Raw genomic sequence first — 15595 nt, 5'->3', positions numbered from 1 at the left:
AGACAGCGAGAGAGAGCGAGCGAGCTAAGGAGAGACAGCGAGAGAGAGTAAGCTAAGGAGAGACAGTGAGAGAGAGAGAGAGCTAAAGAGAGACAGTGAGAGAGAGTGAGCGAGCTAAGGAGACAGCGAGAGAGCGAGCGAGCTAAGGAGAGACAGCGAGAGAGCGAGCGAGCTAAGGAGAGACAGCGAGAGAGAGAGAGCGAGCTAAGGAGAGACAGTGAGAGAGAGCGAGCGAGCGAGCTAAGGAGAGACAGCGAGAGAGCGAGCGAGCTAAGGAGAGACAGCGAGAGAGCGAGCGAGCTAAGGAGAGACAGCGAGAGAGCGAGCGAGCTAAGGAGAGACAGCGAGAGAGCGAGCGAGCTAAGGAGAGACAGCGAGAGAGCGAGCGAGCTAAGGAGAGACAGCGAGAGAGAGAGAGCGAGCTAAGGAGAGACAGCGAGAGAGAGCGAGCGAGCTAAGGAGAGACAGCGAGAGAGCGAGCGAGCTAAAGAGAGACAGTGAGCGCGAGCGAGCGAAAGAGAGACAGTGAGCGCGAGCGAGCGAAAGAGAGACAGTGAGCGCGAGCGAGCGAAAGAGAGACAGTGAGCGCGAGCGAGCGAAAGAGAGACAGTGAGCGCGAGCGAGCGAAAGAGAGACAGTGAGCGCGAGCGAGCGAAAGAGAGACAGTGAGCGCGAGCGAGCGAAAGAGAGACAGTGAGCGCGAGCGAGCGAAAGAGAGACAGTGAGCGCGAGCGAGCGAAAGAGAGACAGTGAGCGCGAGCGAGCGAAAGAGAGACAGTGAGCGCGAGCGAGCGAAAGAGAGACAGTGAGCGCGCGAAAGAGAGACAGTGAGCGCGAGCGAGCGAAAGAGAGACAGTGAGCGAGAGCGAGCGAAAGAGAGACAGTGAGCGAGAGCGAGCGAAAGAGAGACAGTGAGCGAGCGAAAGAGACAGTGAGCGCGAGCGAGCGAAAGAGAGACAGTGAGCGCGAGCGAGCGAAAGAGAGACAGTGAGCGCGAGCGAGCGAAAGAGAGACAGTGAGCGCGAGCGAGCGAAAGAGAGACAGTGAGCGCGAGCGAGCGAAAGAGAGACAGTGAGCGAGCGAAAGAGAGACAGTGAGCGCGAGCGAGCGAAAGAGAGACAGTGAGCGAGAGCGAGCGAAAGAGAGACAGTGAGCGAGAGCGAGCGAAAGAGAGACAGTGAGCGAGAGCGAGCGAAAGAGAGACAGTGAGCGAGAGCGAGCGAAAGAGAGACAGTGAGCGAGCGCGAGCGAAAGAGAGACAGCGAGCGAGCGCGAGCGAAAGAGAGACAGCGAGCGAGCGCGAGCGAAAGAGAGACAGCGAGCGAGCGCGAGCGAAAGAGAGACAGCGAGCGAGCGCGAGCGAAAGAGAGACAGCGAGCGAGCGCGAGCGAAAGAGAGACAGCGAGCGAGCGCGAGCGAAAGAGAGACAGCGAGCGAGCGCGAGCGAAAGAGAGACAGCGAGCGAGAGCGAGCGAAAGAGAGACAGCGAGCGAGAGCGAGCGAAAGAGAGACAGCGAGCGAGAGCGAGCGAAAGAGAGACAGCGAGCGAGAGCGAGCGAAAGAGAGACAGCGAGCGAGAGCGAGCGAAAGAGAGACAGCGAGCGAGCGAGAGCGAGCGAAAGAGAGACAGCGAGCGAGCGAGAGCGAGCGAAAGAGAGACAGCGAGCGAGCGAGCGAGCTAAGGAGACACAGTGAGAGAGAGAGAGAGAGTGAGCTAAGGAGAGACAGCGAGAGCGCGAGCGAGCTAAGGAGAGACAGCGAGAGCGCGAGCGAGCTAAGGAGAGACAGCGAGAGCGCGAGCGAGCGAAAGAGAGACAGTGAGCGCGAGCCAGCGAAAGAGAGACAGTGAGCGAGAGAGAGAGCTAAGGAGAGACAGTGAGAGAGAGGGAGCTAAGGAGAGACAGTGAGAGAGAGGGAGCTAAGGAGAGACAGTGAGAGAGAGCGAGCTAAGGAGAGACAGTGAGAGAGAGCGAGCTAAGGAGAGACAGTGAGAGTGAGCGAGCTAAGGAGAGACAGTGAGAGAGAGCGAGCTAAGGAGAGACAGTGAGAGAGAGCGAGCTAAGGAGAGACAGTGAGAGAGAGCGAGCTAAGGAGAGACAGTGAGAGAGAGCGAGCTAAGGAGAGACAGTGAGAGAGAGCGAGCTAAGGAGAGACAGTGAGAGAGAGAGAGAGCTAAGGAGAGACAGTGAGAGAGCGAGCGAGCTAAAGAGAGACAGTGAAAGAGACAGCGAGCTAAGGAAAGACAGTGAGAGAGAGAGAGAGAGAGAGCTAAAGAGAGACAGTGAGAGAGAGTGAGCGAGCTAAGGAGAGACAGTGAGAGAGAGAGAGCTAAGGAGAGACAGTGAGAGAGCGAGCGAGCTAAAGAGAGACAGTGAAAGAGACAGCGAGCTAAGGAAAGACAGTGAGAGAGAGAGAGAGAGAGCTAAAGAGAGACAGTGAGAGAGAGTGAGCGAGCTAAGGAGAGACAGTGAGAGAGAGAGCTAAGGAGAGACAGTGAGAGAGAGAGAGAGCTAAGGAGAGACAGTGAGAGAGCGAGCGAGCTAAAGAGAGACAGTGAAAGAGACAGCGAGCTAAGGAAAGACAGTGAGAGAGAGAGAGAGAGAGCTAAAGAGAGACAGTGAGAGAGAGTGAGCGAGCTAAGGAGAGACAGTGAGAGAGAGAGAGCTAAGGAGAGACAGTGAGAGAGAGAGAGAGCTAAGGAGAGACAGTGAGAGAGCGAGCGAGCTAAAGAGAGACAGTGAAAGAGACAGCGAGCTAAGGAAAGACAGTGAGAGAGAGAGAGAGAGAGCTAAAGAGAGACAGTGAGAGAGAGTGAGCGAGCTAAGGAGAGACAGTGAGAGAGAGAGAGCTAAGGAGAGACAGTGAGAGAGAGTGAGCTAAAGAGAGACAGTGAGAGAGAGTGAGCGAGCTAAGGGGACAGTGAGAGAGAGCGAGCTAAAGAGAGACAGTTAGAGCGCGAGCGAGCTAAAGAGAGACAGTGAGAGAGAGTGAGCGAGCTAAGGGGACAGTGAGAGAGAGCGAGCTAAAGAGAGACAGTGAGAGCGCGAGCGAGCAAAAGAGAGACAGTGAGAGAGAGAGCGAGCTAAGGAAAGACAGTGAGAGAGAGAGCTAAGGAGAGACAGTGAGAGAGAGCGAGCGAGCTAAGGAGACAGTGAGCGAGAGCGAGCGAGCGAAAGAGAGGCAGTGAGCGAGAGCGAGCGAAAGAGAGGCAGTGAGCGAGAGCGAGCGAGCGAAAGAGAGGCAGTGAGCGAGAGCGAGCGAAAGAGAGGCAGTGAGCGAGAGCGAGCGAAAGAGAGGCAGTGAGCGAGAGCGAGCGAAAGAGAGGCAGTGAGCGAGAGCGAGCGAAAGAGAGGCAGTGAGCGAGAGCGAGCGAAAGAGAGGCAGTGAGCGAGAGCGAGCGAAAGAGAGGCAGTGAGCGAGAGCGAGCGAAAGAGAGGCAGTGAGCGAGAGCGAGCGAAAGAGAGGCAGTGAGCGAGAGCGAGCGAAAGAGAGGCAGTGAGCGAGAGCGAGCGAAAGAGAGGCAGTGAGCGAGAGCGAGCGAAAGAGAGGCAGTGAGCGAGAGCGAGCGAAAGAGAGGCAGTGAGCGAGAGCGAGCGAAAGAGAGGCAGTGAGCGAGAGCGAGCGAAAGAGAGGCAGTGAGCGAGAGCGAGCGAAAGAGAGGCAGTGAGCGAGAGCGAGCGAAAGAGAGGCAGTGAGCGAGAGCGAGCGAAAGAGAGGCAGTGAGCGAGAGCGAGCGAAAGAGAGGCAGTGAGCGAGAGCGAGCGAAAGAGAGGCAGTGAGCGAGAGCGAGCGAAAGAGAGGCAGTGAGCGAGAGCGAGCGAAAGAGAGGCAGTGAGCGAGAGCGAGCGAAAGAGAGGCAGTGAGCGAGAGCGAGCGAAAGAGAGGCAGTGAGCGAGAGCGAGCGAAAGAGAGGCAGTGAGCGAGAGCGAGCGAAAGAGAGGCAGTGAGCGAGAGCGAGCGAAAGAGAGGCAGTGAGCGAGAGCGAGCGAAAGAGAGGCAGTGAGCGAGAGCGAGCGAAAGAGAGGCAGTGAGCGAGAGCGAGCGAAAGAGAGGCAGTGAGCGAGAGCGAGCGAAAGAGAGGCAGTGAGCGAGAGCGAGCGAAAGAGAGGCAGTGAGCGAGAGCGAGCGAAAGAGAGGCAGTGAGCGAGAGCGAGCGAAAGAGAGGCAGTGAGCGAGAGCGAGCGAAAGAGAGGCAGTGAGCGAGAGCGAGCGAAAGAGAGGCAGTGAGCGAGAGCGAGCGAAAGAGAGGCAGTGAGCGAGAGCGAGCGAAAGAGAGGCAGTGAGCGAGAGCGAGCGAAAGAGAGGCAGTGAGCGAGAGCGAGCGAAAGAGAGGCAGTGAGCGAGAGCGAGCGAAAGAGAGGCAGTGAGCGAGAGCGAGCGAAAGAGAGGCAGTGAGCGAGAGCGAGCGAAAGAGAGGCAGTGAGCGAGAGCGAGCGAAAGAGAGGCAGTGAGCGAGAGCGAGCGAAAGAGAGGCAGTGAGCGAGAGCGAGCGAAAGAGAGGCAGTGAGCGAGAGCGAGCGAAAGAGAGGCAGTGAGCGAGAGCGAGCGAAAGAGAGGCAGTGAGCGAGAGCGAGCGAAAGAGAGGCAGTGAGCGAGAGCGAGCGAAAGAGAGGCAGTGAGCGAGAGCGAGCGAAAGAGAGGCAGTGAGCGAGAGCGAGCGAAAGAGAGGCAGTGAGCGAGAGCGAGCGAAAGAGAGGCAGTGAGCGAGAGCGAGCGAAAGAGAGGCAGTGAGCGAGAGCGAGCGAAAGAGAGGCAGTGAGCGAGAGCGAGCGAAAGAGAGGCAGTGAGCGAGAGCGAGCGAAAGAGAGGCAGTGAGCGAGAGCGAGCGAAAGAGAGGCAGTGAGCGAGAGCGAGCGAAAGAGAGGCAGTGAGCGAGAGCGAGCGAAAGAGAGGCAGTGAGCGAGAGCGAGCGAAAGAGAGGCAGTGAGCGAGAGCGAGCGAAAGAGAGGCAGTGAGCGAGAGCGAGCGAAAGAGAGGCAGTGAGCGAGAGCGAGCGAAAGAGAGGCAGTGAGCGAGAGCGAGCGAAAGAGAGGCAGTGAGCGAGAGCGAGCGAAAGAGAGGCAGTGAGCGAGAGCGAGCGAAAGAGAGGCAGTGAGCGAGAGCGAGCGAAAGAGAGGCAGTGAGCGAGAGCGAGCGAAAGAGAGGCAGTGAGCGAGAGCGAGCGAAAGAGAGGCAGTGAGCGAGAGCGAGCGAAAGAGAGGCAGTGAGCGAGAGCGAGCGAAAGAGAGGCAGTGAGCGAGAGCGAGCGAAAGAGAGGCAGTGAGCGAGAGCGAGCGAAAGAGAGGCAGTGAGCGAGAGCGAGCGAAAGAGAGGCAGTGAGCGAGAGCGAGCGAAAGAGAGGCAGTGAGCGAGAGCGAGCGAAAGAGAGGCAGTGAGCGAGAGCGAGCGAAAGAGAGGCAGTGAGCGAGAGCGAGCGAAAGAGAGGCAGTGAGCGAGAGCGAGCGAAAGAGAGGCAGTGAGCGAGAGCGAGCGAAAGAGAGGCAGTGAGCGAGAGCGAGCGAAAGAGAGGCAGTGAGCGAGAGCGAGCGAAAGAGAGGCAGTGAGCGAGAGCGAGCGAAAGAGAGGCAGTGAGCGAGAGCGAGCGAAAGAGAGGCAGTGAGCGAGAGCGAGCGAAAGAGAGGCAGTGAGCGAGAGCGAGCGAAAGAGAGGCAGTGAGCGAGAGCGAGCGAAAGAGAGGCAGTGAGCGAGAGCGAGCGAAAGAGAGGCAGTGAGCGAGAGCGAGCGAAAGAGAGGCAGTGAGCGAGAGCGAGCGAAAGAGAGGCAGTGAGCGAGAGCGAGCGAAAGAGAGGCAGTGAGCGAGAGCGAGCGAAAGAGAGGCAGTGAGCGAGAGCGAGCGAAAGAGAGGCAGTGAGCGAGAGCGAGCGAAAGAGAGGCAGTGAGCGAGAGCGAGCGAAAGAGAGGCAGTGAGCGAGAGCGAGCGAAAGAGAGGCAGTGAGCGAGAGCGAGCGAAAGAGAGGCAGTGAGCGAGAGCGAGCGAAAGAGAGGCAGTGAGCGAGAGCGAGCGAAAGAGAGGCAGTGAGCGAGAGCGAGCGAAAGAGAGGCAGTGAGCGAGAGCGAGCGAAAGAGAGGCAGTGAGCGAGAGCGAGCGAAAGAGAGGCAGTGAGCGAGAGCGAGCGAAAGAGAGGCAGTGAGCGAGAGCGAGCGAAAGAGAGGCAGTGAGCGAGAGCGAGCGAAAGAGAGGCAGTGAGCGAGAGCGAGCGAAAGAGAGGCAGTGAGCGAGAGCGAGCGAAAGAGAGGCAGTGAGCGAGAGCGAGCGAAAGAGAGGCAGTGAGCGAGAGCGAGCGAAAGAGAGGCAGTGAGCGAGAGCGAGCGAAAGAGAGGCAGTGAGCGAGAGCGAGCGAAAGAGAGGCAGTGAGCGAGAGCGAGCGAAAGAGAGGCAGTGAGCGAGAGCGAGCGAAAGAGAGGCAGTGAGCGAGAGCGAGCGAAAGAGAGGCAGTGAGCGAGAGCGAGCGAAAGAGAGGCAGTGAGCGAGAGCGAGCGAAAGAGAGACAGTGAGCGAGAGCGAGCGAAAGAGAGACAGCGAGCGAGCGAGAGCGAGCGAAAGAGAGACAGCGAGCGAGCGAGAGCGAGCGAAAGAGAGACAGCGAGCGAGCGAGAGCGAGCGAAAGAGAGACAGCGAGCGAGCGAGAGCGAGCGAAAGAGAGACAGCGAGCGAGCGAGAGCGAGCGAAAGAGAGACAGCGAGCGAGCGAGAGCGAGCGAAAGAGAGACAGCGAGCGAGCGAGAGCGAGCGAAAGAGAGACAGCGAGCGAGCGAGAGAGAGCGAAAGAGAGACAGCGAGCGAGCGAGAGCGAGCGAAAGAGAGACAGCGAGCGAGCGAGAGCGAGCGAAAGAGAGACAGCGAGCGAGCGAGAGCGAGCGAAAGAGAGACAGCGAGCGAGCGAGAGCGAGCGAAAGAGAGACAGCGAGCGAGCGAGAGCGAGCGAAAGAGAGACAGCGAGCGAGCGAGAGCGAGCGAAAGAGAGACAGCGAGCGAGCGAGAGCGAGCGAAAGAGAGACAGCGAGCGAGCGAGAGCGAGCGAAAGAGAGACAGCGAGCGAGCGAGAGCGAGCGAAAGAGAGACAGCGAGCGAGCGAGAGCGAGCGAAAGAGAGACAGCGAGCGAGCGAGAGCGAGCGAAAGAGAGACAGCGAGCGAGCGAGCGAGCTAAGGAGAGACAGCGAGAGAGAGAGAGCTAAGGAGAGACAGCGAGCGAGCGAGCGAGCTAAGGAGAGACAGCGAGAGAGAGCGAGCTAAGGAGAGACAGCGAGAGAGAGCGAGCTAAGGAGAGACAGCGAGAGAGAGCGAGCTAAGGAGAGACAGCGAGAGAGAGCGAGCTAAGGAGAGACAGCGAGAGAGAGCGAGCTAAGGAGAGACAGCGAGAGAGAGCGAGCTAAGGAGAGACAGCGAGAGAGAGCGAGCTAAGGAGAGACAGTGAGAGAGAGCGAGCTAAGGAGAGACAGTGAGAGAGAGCGAGCTCAGGAGAGACAGTGAGAGAGAGCGAGCTCAGGAGAGACAGTGAGAGAGAGCGAGCTCAGGAGAGACAGTGAGAGAGAGCGAGCTCAGGAGAGACAGTGAGAGAGAGCGAGCTCAGGAGAGACAGTGAGAGAGAGCGAGCTCAGGAGAGACAGTGAGAGAGAGCGAGCTCAGGAGAGACAGTGAGAGAGAGCGAGCTCAGGAGAGACAGTGAGAGAGAGCGAGCTCAGGAGAGACAGTGAGAGAGAGCGAGCTCAGGAGAGACAGTGAGAGAGAGCGAGCTCAGGAGAGACAGTGAGAGAGAGCGAGCTCAGGAGAGACAGTGAGAGAGAGCGAGCTCAGGAGAGACAGTGAGAGAGAGCGAGCTCAGGAGAGACAGTGAGAGAGAGCGAGCTAAGGAGAGACAGTGAGAGAGAGCGAGCTAAGGAGAGACAGTGAGAGAGAGCGAGCTAAGGAGAGACAGTGAGAGAGAGCGAGCTAAGGAGAGACAGTGAGAGAGAGCGAGCTAAGGAGAGACAGTGAGAGAGAGCGAGCTAAGGAGAGACAGTGAGAGAGAGCGAGCTAAGGAGAGACAGTGAGAGAGAGCGAGCTAAGGAGAGACAGTGAGAGAGAGCGAGCTAAGGAGAGACAGTGAGAGAGAGCGAGCTAAGGAGAGACAGTGAGAGAGAGCGAGCTAAGGAGAGACAGTGAGAGAGAGCGAGCTAAGGAGAGACAGTGAGAGAGAGAGATCGAGCTAAGGAGAGACAGCGAGAGAGAGAGAGATCGAGCTAAGGAGAGACAGTGAGAGAGAGAGAGCGAGCTAAGGAGAGACAGTGAGAGAGAGCGAGCGAGCTAAGGAGAGACAGCAAGAGAGCGAGCGAGCTAAGGAGAGACAGCGAGAGAGAGAGAGAGAGAGCTAAAGAGAGACAGTGAGAGAGAGAGCGAGCTAAGGAGACAGCGAGAGAGCGAGCGAGCTAAGGAGAGACAGCGAGAGAGCTAAGAAGAGACAGCGAGAGAGCGAGCGAGCTAAGGAGAGACAGCGAGAGAGCGAGCGAGCTAAGGAGAGACAGCGAGAGAGCGAGCGAGCTAAGGAGAGACAGCGAGAGAGCGAGCGAGCTAAGGAGAGACAGCGAGAGAGCGAGCGAGCTAAGGAGAGACAGCGAGAGAGCGAGCGAGCTAAGGAGAGACAGCGAGAGAGCGAGCGAGCTAAGGAGAGACAGCGAGAGAGCGAGCGAGCTAAGGAGAGACAGCGAGAGAGCGAGCGAGCTAAGGAGAGACAGCGAGAGAGCGAGCGAGCTAAGGAGAGACAGCGAGAGAGAGAGAGAGAGAGAGCTAAGGAGAGACAGTGAGAGAGAGAGAGAGCTAAACAGAGACAGTGAGAGAGAGTGAGCGAGCTAAGGAGACAGCGAGAGAGCGAGCGAGCTAAGGAGAGACAGCGAGAGAGCGAGCGAGCTAAGGAGAGACAGCGAGAGAGAGAGAGCGAGCTAAGGAGAGACAGTGAGAGAGAGCGAGCGAGCTAAGGAGAGACAGCGAGAGAGCGAGCGAGCTAAGGAGAGACAGCGAGAGAGCGAGCGAGCTAAGGAGAGACAGCGAGAGAGCGAGCGAGCTAAGGAGAGACAGCGAGAGAGCGAGCGAGCTAAGGAGAGACAGCGAGAGAGCGAGCGAGCTAAGGAGAGACAGCGAGAGAGCGAGCGAGCTAAGGAGAGACAGCGAGAGAGCGAGCGAGCTAAGGAGAGACAGCGAGAGAGCGAGCGAGCTAAGGAGAGACAGCGAGAGAGCGAGCGAGCTAAGGAGAGACAGCGAGAGAGCGAGCGAGCTAAGGAGAGACAGCGAGAGAGCGAGCGAGCTAAGGAGAGACAGCGAGAGAGAGAGAGAGAGAGAGTGAGCTAAGGAGAGACAGTGAGAGAGAGAGAGAGCTAAACAGAGACAGTGAGAGAGAGTGAGCGAGCTAAGGAGACAGCGAGAGAGCGAGCGAGCTAAGGAGAGACAGCGAGAGAGCGAGCGAGCTAAGGAGAGACAGCGAGAGAGAGAGCGAGCTAAGGAGAGACAGTGAGAGAGAGTAAGCTAAGGAGAGACAGTGAGAGAGAGAGAGCGCTAAAGAGAGACAGTGAGCGCGAGCGAGCGAAAGAGAGACAGTGAGCGCGAGCGAGCGAAAGAGAGACAGTGAGCGCGAGCGAGCGAAAGAGAGACAGTGAGCGCGAGCGAGCGAAAGAGAGACAGTGAGCGCGAGCGAGCGAAAGAGAGACAGTGAGCGCGAGCGAGCGAAAGAGAGACAGTGAGCGCGAGCGAGCGAAAGAGAGACAGTGAGCGCGAGCGAGCGAAAGAGAGACAGTGAGCGCGAGCGAGCGAAAGAGAGACAGTGAGCGCGAGCGAGCAAAAGAGAGACAGTGAGCGCGAGCGAGCGAAAGAGAGACAGTGAGCGAGAGCGAGCGAAAGAGAGACAGTGAGCGAGCGAAAGAGAGACAGTGAGCGCGAGCGAGCGAAAGAGAGACAGTGAGCGAGAGCGAGCGAAAGAGAGACAGTGAGCGAGAGCGAGCGAAAGAGAGACAGTGAGCGAGAGCGAGCGAAAGAGAGACAGTGAGAGAGAGCGAGCGAGCTAAGAAGAGACAGTGAGTGAGAGAGAGCGAGCTAAGGAGAGAGTGAGAGAGAGCGAGCTAAGGAGAGAGTGAGAGAGAGCGAGCGAGCTAAAGAGAGACAGTGAGAGAGAGCGAGCGAGAGAGACAGTGAGCGAGAGCGAGCGATAGAGAGACAGTGAGCGCGAGCGAGCTAAAGAGAGACAGTGAGCGAGAGCGAGCGATAGAGAGACAGTGAGCGCGAGCGAGCTAAAGAGAGACAGTGAGCGCGAGCGAGCTAAAGAGAGACAGTGAGCGCGAGCGAGCTAAGGAGAGACAGTGAGAGAGAGAGCGAGCTAAGGAGAGACAGTGAGAGAGAGAGCGAGCGAAGGAGAGACAGTGTGAGAGAGAGAGAGAGAGCGAGCTAAGGAGAGACAGTGAGAGAGAGAGCGAGCTAAGGAGAGACAGTGAGAGAGAGAGCGAGCTAAGGAGAGACAGTGAGAGAGAGAGCGAGCTAAGGAGAGACAGTGAGAGAGAGAGCGAGCTAAGGAGAGACAGTGAGAGAGAGAGCGATCTAAGGAGAGACAGTGAGAGAGAGAGCGAGCTAAGGAGAGACAGTGAGAGAGAGAGCGAGCTAAGGAGAGACAGTGAGAGAGAGTGAGCGAGCTAAGGAGAGACAGTGAGAGAGAGCGAGCGAGCTAAGGAGAGACAGTGAGAGAGAGCGAGCTAAGGAGAGACAGTGAGAGAGAGCGAGCGAGAGAGACAGTGAGCGAGAGCGAGCGAAAGAGAGACAGTGAGCGAGAGCGAGCGAAAGAGAGACAGTGAGCGAGAGCGAGCGAAAGAGAGACAGTGAGCGCGAGCGAGCTAAAGAGAGACAGTGAGCGCGAGCGAGCTAAAGAGAGACAGTGAGCGCGAGCGAGCTAAAGAGAGACAGTGAGAGAGAGAGCGAGCTAAGGAGAAACAGAGAGAGAGAGTGAGCGAGCTAAAGAGAGACAGTGAGAGAGAGAGCGAGCTAAGGAGAGACAGTGTGAGAGAGAGAGAGAGAGAGAGAGCTAAGGAGAGACAGTGAGAGAGAGAGCGATCTAAGGAGAGACAGTGAGAGAGAGAGCGAGCTAAGGAGAGACAGTGAGAGAGAGAGCGATCTAAGGAGAAACAGTGAGAGAGAGAGCGAGCTAAGGAGAGACAGTGAGAGAGAGAGCGAGCCAAGGAGAGACAGTGAGAGAGAGTGAGCGAGCTAAGGAGAGACAGTGAGAGAGAGCGAGCGAGCTAAGGAGAGACAGTGAGAGAGAGCGAGCTAAGGAGAGACAGTGAGAGAGAGCGAGCGAGCTAAGGAGAGACAGTGAGAGAGAGCGAGCGAGAGAGACAGTGAGCGAGAGCGAGCGAAAGAGAGACAGTGAGCGCGAGCGAGCGAAAGAGAGACAGTGAGCGCGAGCGAGCGAAAGAGAGACAGTGAGCGCGAGCGAGCGAAAGAGAGACAGTGAGCGCGAGCGAGCGAAAGAGAGACAGTGAGCGCGAGCGAGCGAAAGAGAGACAGTGAGCGCGAGCGAGCGAAAGAGAGACAGTGAGCGCGAGCGAGCTAAAGAGAGACAGTGAGCGCGAGCGAGCTAAAGAGAGACAGTGAGCGCGAGCGAGCTAAAGAGAGACAGTGAGCGCGAGCGAGCTAAAGAGAGACAGTGAGCGCGAGCGAGCTAAAGAGAGACAGTGAGCGCGAGCGAGCTAAAGAGAGACAGTGAGCGCGAGCGAGCTAAAGAGAGACAGTGAGCGCGAGCGAGCTAAAGAGAGACAGTGAGCGCGAGCGAGCTAAAGAGAGACAGTGAGCGCGAGCGAGCTAAAGAGAGACAGAGAGAGAGAGAGCGAGCTAAGGAGAAACAGAGAGAGAGAGTGAGCGAGCTAAAGAGAGACAGTGAGAGAGAGAGCGAGCTAAGGAGAGACAGTGTGAGAGAGAGAGAGAGAGAGAGAGAGAGAGCGCTAAGGAGAGACAGTGAGAGAGAGAGCGAGCTAAGGAGAGACAGTGAGAGAGAGAGCGAGCTAAGGAGAGACAGTGAGAGAGAGTGAGCGAGCTAAGGAGAGACAGTGAGAGAGAGCGAGCGAGCTAAGGAGAGACAGTGAGAGAGCGAGCTAAGGAGAGACAGTGAGAGAGAGAGTGAGCGAGCTAAAGAGAGACAGTGCGAGAGAGAGTGAGCGAGAGCGAGCTAAAGAGAGACAGTGAGAGAGAGAGTGAGCTAAAGAGAGACAGAGCGAGAGAGAGCGAGCTAAAGAGAGGCAGTGCGAGAGAGCAAGCTAAGGAGAGATAGAGAGAGAGAGAGCGAGCGCGAGCTAAGGAGAGAGAGAGCTAAAGAGAGACAGAGCGAGAGAGAGCGAGCTAAAGAGAGACAGTGCGAGAGAGCAAGCTAAGGAGAGATAGAGAGAGAGAGCGCGAGCGCGAGCTAAGGAGAGAGAGAGCTAAAGAGAGACAGTGAGAGAGAGAGCGAGCTAAAGAGAGAGAGTGAGAGAGAGAGCGAGCTAAAGAGAGACAGTGAGCGAGAGAGAGAGCGAGCTAAGTAGAGACAGTGAGAGAGAGAGAGAGAGCGCTAAGGAGAGAGAACGAGCTAGAGACAGTGAGAGAGAGAGAGAGAGTGAGAGCTAAGGAGAGACAGTGAGAGAGAGAGAGAGGGCTAAAGAGAGACAGTGAGAGAGCGCTAAGGAGAGACAGTGAGAGAGAGCGAGCTAAGGAGAGACAGTGAGAGAGAGCGAGCTAAGGAGAGACAGTGAGAGAGAGAGAGAGGGCTAAAGAGAGACAGTGAGAGAGCGCTAAGGAGAGACAGTGAGAGAGAGCGAGCTAAGGAGAGACAGTGAGAGAGAGCGAGCTAAGGAGAGACAGTGAGAGAGAGAGAGAGAGCTAAAGAGAGACAGAGAGAGAGAGAGAGAGCGAGCTAAGGAGAGATAGTGAGAAAGAGCGAGCGAGCTAAGGAGAGACAGTGAGAGAGAGAGAGCGAGCTAAGGTGACACAGTGAGAGAGAGTGAGCGAGCTAAAGAGAGATAGTGAGAGAGAGAGTGAGCTAAAGAGAGACAGTGAGAGAGAGAGTGAGCTAAAGAGAGACAGTGAGAGAGAGAGAGAGAGCTAAGGAGAGACAGTGCGAGAGAGCAAGCTAAGGAGAGATAGAGAGAGAGGGAGAGCGAGCGCGAGCAAAGGAGAGAGAGAGCTAAAGAGAGACAGTGAGAGAGAGAGCGAGCTAAAGAGAGAGAGTGAGAGAGAGAGAGAGCTAAGGAGAGACAGTGAGAGAGAGAGAGCGAGCTAAGGAGACACAGTGAGAGAGAGGGAGGGAGAGAGAGCTAAGGAGAGACAGTGAGAGAGAGAGTGAGCTAAGGAGAGACAGTGAGAGAGAGAGCGAGCTAAAGAGAGACAGTGAGAGCGCGAGCGAGCTAAAGAGAGACAGTGAGAGAGAGCGAGCTAAGGAGAGACAGTGAGAGAGAGAGAGGGCTAAGGAGATACAGAGAGAGAGAGAGAGAGAGCTAAGGAGAGACTGAGAGAGAGAGTGAGCTAAGGAGAGATAGTGAGAAAGAGCGAGCGAGCTAAGAAGAGACAGTGAGAAAGAGCGAGCGAGCTAAGGAGAGACAATGAGCGAGAGAGAGCGAGCTAAGGAGAGACAGTGAGCGAGAGCGAGCTAAAGAGAGACAGTGAGAGAGAGAGAGCGAGCTAAGGAGAGACAGAGAGAGAGTGAGCTAAGGAGAGATAGTGAGAAAGAGCGAGCGAGCTAAGAAGAGACAGTGAGAGAGAGTGAGCGAGCTAAAGAGAGACAGTGAGAGAGAGAGCTAAGGAGAGACAGTGAGAGAGAGAGTGAGCTAAGGAGAGACAGTGAGAGAGAGAGAGAGCTAAGGTGAGACAGTGAGAGAGAGCGAGCGAGCTAAGGAGAGACAGTGAGAGAGAGCGAGCTAAAGAGAGACAGTGAGAGCGCGAGCGAGCTAAAGAGAGACAGTGAGAGAGCGAGCGAGCTAAGGAGAGGCAGTGAGAGAGAGAGCGAGCTAAGGAGAGACAGAGAGAGAGCTAAAGAGAGACAGTGAGAGAGAGAGCGCTAAGGAGAGACAGTGAGAGAGAGAGAGCGAGCTAAGGAGAGACAGTGAGAGAGAGAGAGAGAGAGCTAAAGAGAGACAGTGAGAGCGCGAGCGAGCTAAAGAGAGACAGTGAGAGAGCGAGCGAGCTAAGGAGAGACAGTGAGAGAGAGCGAGCTAAGGAGAGACTGAGAGAGAGTGAGCTAAGGAGAGACAGTGAGAGAGAGCGAGCTAAGGAGAGACAGTGAGAGAGAGCGAGCTAAGGAGAGACAGTGAGAGAGAGAGCGAGCTAAGGAGACACAGTGAGAGAGAGAGAGAGCTAAGGAGAGACTGAGAGAGAGTGAGCTAAGGAGAGATAGTGAGAAAGAGCGAGCGAGCTAAGGAGAGATAGTGAGAAAGAGCGAGCGAGCTAAGGAGAGATAGTGAGAAAGAGCGAGCGAGCTAAGGAGAGACAGTGAAAGAGTGAGAGCGAGCTAAGGAGAGACAGAGAGAGTGAGCGAGCTAAAGAGAGACAGTGAGAGAGAGAGCGAGCTAAGGAGAGACAGTGAGAGAGAGAGAGAGAGAGAGCTAAGGAGAGACAGTGAGAGAGAGAGAGAGAGAGAGCTAAGGAGAGACAGTGAGAGAGAGAGTGAGCTAAGGAGAGACAGTGAGAGAGAGAGTGAGCTAAGGAGAGACAGTGAGAGAGAGAGCGAGCTAAGGAGAGACAGTGAGAGAGAGAGCGAGCTAAGGAGAGACAGTGAGAGAGAGAGCGAGCTAAGGAGAGACAGTGAGAGAGAGAGCGAGCTAAGGAGAGACAGTGAGAGAGAGAGCGAGCTAAGGAGAGACAGTGAGAGAGAGAGTGAGCTAAGGAGAGACAGTGAGAGAGAGAGCGAGCTAAGGAGAGACAGTGAGAGAGAGAGCGAGCTAAGGAGAGACAGAGAGAGAGCTAAAGAGAGACAGTGAGAGAGAGAGCGCTAAGGAGAGACAGTGAGAGAGAGAGAGCGAGCTAAGGAGAGACAGTGAGAGAGAGAGAGAGAGAGCTAAAGAGAGACAGTGAGAGCGCGAGCGAGCTAAAGAGAGACAGTGAGAGAGCGAGCGAGCTAAGGAGAGACAGTGAGAGAGAGAGCGAGCTAAGGAGAGACTGAGAGAGAGTGAGCTAAGGAGAGACAGTGAGAGAGAGCGAGCTAAGGAGAGACAGTGAGAGAGAGCGAGCTAAGGAGAGACAGTGAGAGAGAGAGCGAGCTAAGGAGAGACAGTGAGAGAGAGAGCGAGCTAAGGAGAGACAGTGAGAGAGAGAGCGAGCTAAGGAGAGACAGTGAGAGAGAGAGCGAGCTAAGGAGAGACAGTGAGAGAGAGAGTGAGCTAAGGAGAGACAGTGAGAGAGAGAGCGAGCTAAGGAGAGACAGTGAGAGAGAGAGCGAGCTAAGGAGAGACAGAGAGAGAGCTAAAGAGAGACAGTGAGAGAGAGAGCGCTAAGGAGAGACAGTGAGAGAGAGAGAGCGAGCTAAGGAGAGACAGTGAGAGAGAGAGAGAGAGAGCTAAAGAGAGACAGTGAGAGCGCGAGCGAGCTAAAGAGAGACAGTGAGAGAGCGAGCGAGCTAAG

Source organism: Chiloscyllium plagiosum, unplaced genomic scaffold (genome assembly GCF_037043375.1).
Source record: "Chiloscyllium plagiosum isolate Xiang-an unplaced genomic scaffold, Cpla_swu_hap1 HiC_scaffold_40, whole genome shotgun sequence".
Taxonomy (NCBI): domain Eukaryota; kingdom Metazoa; phylum Chordata; class Chondrichthyes; order Orectolobiformes; family Hemiscylliidae; genus Chiloscyllium; species Chiloscyllium plagiosum.
The sequence above is the reverse complement of the archived record's forward strand: the minus strand, read 5'-3'. Positions refer to the sequence as shown.